Below are 3299 nucleotides of genomic sequence, written 5' to 3' on the forward strand. Positions count from 1 at the left end.
ATTTGGATGTGTCTGTAATTTGAACGTAATTTTTGTGATTATATTAGTATATTTTTCTGATGACAGTTTAAGTATCAGTAACTCAATTTAACTAATAATTTTAAGTGACACTAACTTAGTTTTGTAAGTTACAGAAAGCACTTTTTTACGAGGTATTTCGTTTTCACAGCACAAATAAAAATTACAAAATTAAGTCAGTCTCACTTAAAATTTCTAAAACTACTTGATCAACAATGTTTTTTTTACCTTACAAAATTTACAAGAATTTCGATGTAATGTTTTTGAGTTAAAATAAGTGATCAGGTGTTTTTCATCATGTGTGGGTGGGGGTAAATCCCACGCTGGGACACTTAGCTGCAGTGAGAACCGAGGCTGAGTGACCTTTTTAAAAACAAGAAGTGAAAAGCATTACGCCTCTGCGTGGCGATATAACGCCTCGTCTGACCTTTTTTTTATCACGGGAAATCCCTTCAGATCTGTCTCTTTATAATGTAGCACTTCTCTTTTAAAAGGCGTCCCACTAGATACATGTGACATGTTTTTTCTCCCCCCCTTGTGGTACAACAATGTTAAAAATAACAGATGTTTTATGTCTGCATTTATGTAGTCATCAAATAAATAGACAAAATGACATGATGCAAAAAATATAGGATGGTTTGTTTAGATTTAATGGTGTACAGAGGACCTACAGGATATCTGTGCTAATTCAGTCAGTTGGATATAAGCATTATTGTTAATTATTGTTATTAATTGTTGTGACCATGTTATATTAATGGCTGCCGTACGCTGGTCTTTCAATGTTTGGTTCAGTTTATATGTAGAGTTTTGTTTTCTAGGACGTTTGTAGCGATGAAAATGTGAATAATGTGAAGTAAAGAATACCTGGAGGAGGACGCTGAGCAAATTCAGGACAGAAAACAATGACTGAAGCGTTTGTTTCTGATATAGTACGTTAAATAAAGGTTGAATTGTGATGTTGAAAGCATGTTGAAATTGATTGACAATGGGACATAGTGTTGTTTGAGGTGTTTTTTTCATCTATGAGGCAATAAAAGAAGAGAAATGGATCTTGGATCTGGCATTAGTTTTGGATTGAGAGGAGTAAGTTGAAGAGAAGGTACTGGATACTAGAATATTATCACATGTCAGTGGTCAGGTGCATTAATGGTTTGGATTTGTAGAAGTGCTGCCACTTTCAGTTTGAAAAACAAAAAGTAAAAAGATTTTTTGGTGCAAACAAAGCTTTTCTTGTGGTAAATGATGAAAAAAAAACATGTTTATGAAATACAGACTTTAAATTACACTGCAAACTCAAATTAGAGTTTAACAGCGAAACATTTAAGAACTTTTCTCTTTGAGGGGCAGAAAAGTCTTCAAAAGGCTTGTGATGAAGTTTATGATTAAATTATAACGAGTTAAAGACATGTGTTTGTGGTTCTTATGAAAGGAAGCCATGCAGGCAGTATTCGTGCTGCAGGGAAACTCCATCTATATATTTCTGAGTTGCTTTCTGAAAACTGAAAACGTAACAGAACTTTAAAAAGCAATTCATCAATAAGGAAAGTGGAAGGAAGTTTCTTTAAAAAAGGAGAAATTATCTGTACATAGCGCAGTAATAATGAGAAAATGAGTTCCTCAATTTATTTTATTTAATTGTCTGTTTTGTCCATTTCATGTTTCCAGTAAGAATTAAAGTTTGTGAAAATGGGGTTTCAGTTTTAAGGATTATAACTTAAAGTGTTTTAAGCTGGTGTTTTTGTGACCTTGTGTTTTTAACATGTCATTGTACTTTAACAGCTCTGCTGCTGCTGCACTAATGGTACACTGTAATATATATAATATTCCTATTTCATAAAACATGTTAAGTCTGTATGGATTTATCCCTCTTTCCATCTTGTCTCTATGTTGTTTGTAAGTCAGCTGAGCTGCATCATTACCAGCTGGAACAGGTTTGCTGACCTATATTTCACAGCAAATTAAACTTTTAAAAAAAAAAAATTTAATTTAAGCTTTTTTATTCGTTCTGGTTCCCCTATCATAATTAATGAATACATTTTAGAACCACTTCTCACGAGAAATATTAAAAGAAACAGGTGAAGCAGAAGAAAACATTCTGAATTCTGAAACGCTGAAGACTACAGTTCCCACAATGCAGCTTGTGAGCATTTTCTTCAAAGGCTGAGGGATAAGAAATCTGACCTTCATGTTTAAAATTGTTAGTTCTCCTTTTATTAAACAGGACCACTTGTGCTTAAAGGTCACGGTGAACTTCATGTGCTTCTGTTTTAGTGTGACAGCCCCTAAAGGAGGCAAAAAACGGATAAATGGATGTTTCTTTTCAAAATCAAATCTGACTTTTTTCCCTTCTGATATTGATGTGTCTATAATGGTGACCTTAAGAGACTTCTCATGAGACCAAGGTTATGTATAGTAATGTATGTCAGTGCTACGTTGTTTTTTTGGTGAGTTGACACCTTCTCTAAAAGGAAATAAACTCACACCTTTGCTCAGTTTAGCACAGCATGTATATTCTTTTCTTGCATCCAGTTTGTTTCATGCTTTTTAAAACCCTCATCATTCTCAGAATCTCTCTCAGACTGCCAGTAGTTGTGACAGAGAAGGCGTTTTGTTGTGTACCCACTGATGCATCAGGGACAGAGGACAGTTGGCTCAGGGTATGTTCTGGTGCCCGACTAATAGATGTGACTGTACACTGTGGCAGCATATGAGCTGAGGTCTGCAGTTGGGAACGTCGGGTCAGACTACATGCTAAATATGGAAAAATAGAACAAGAATATCAAAATAAATTTAAAAAACTAAAGTTCTTTCAATGGGGTATTCTTTCAGTTGATGGTAGTATTTACGTAACATTAAAGTTCTACTCCACTACATATTGTACTTTCTACTTCACTACATTTGTCTGACGGCTTTGTTTCTTTTCAGATTTACAATTTTTTCGTTCCCTTCTTGACCAGAACAAAACCAAAATCCACATTTATTGATTTTTAATGGTTGTGATAAACTGAAGTTTTCCTTTATGGGTTGAGAAAATGTGTACTTGAGTACTTGTGCTTTACTTGCATTATTTATTTTTAATATTTTTCATTGACAGGAAAATATTCCACTACATCAGGAGAGACTTAATTTTGAATAACTAAATATATTTAATCAGGCAGAGTCCTTCATTTCAAAATAAAACAACAAAGTCTTTTTCATGCATTTTGGATCATTTGCTTTAATTTTCTTTGCCCACAATGTTTGATTGACAGGTGATCCAATCAGCTCTCAGAAACAAAAAA

At 33.9% G+C, this 3299-nt stretch overlaps 2 protein-coding genes across 2 annotated transcripts in view; both read left to right on the forward strand.

The window, feature by feature from the left end:
- Positions 1–1964, forward strand: part of cd83 (CD83 molecule) — a gene marked incomplete in the record, with an annotated part of 5543 nt that extends 3579 nt beyond the window's left edge. The window contains 1 exon segment of the mRNA XM_035673152.1: positions 1–1964.
- LOC118336472 overlaps positions 1–3299 on the forward strand; it is a 744338-nt gene that overhangs the window by 448075 nt on the left and 292964 nt on the right. The gene's annotated exons all lie outside the window — the stretch shown is intronic.

Source organism: Morone saxatilis, unplaced genomic scaffold (genome assembly GCF_004916995.1).
Source record: "Morone saxatilis isolate NCDOM2014 unplaced genomic scaffold, NCSU_SB_2.0 Contig24, whole genome shotgun sequence".
Classification (NCBI taxonomy): Eukaryota; Metazoa; Chordata; class Actinopteri; family Moronidae; genus Morone; species Morone saxatilis.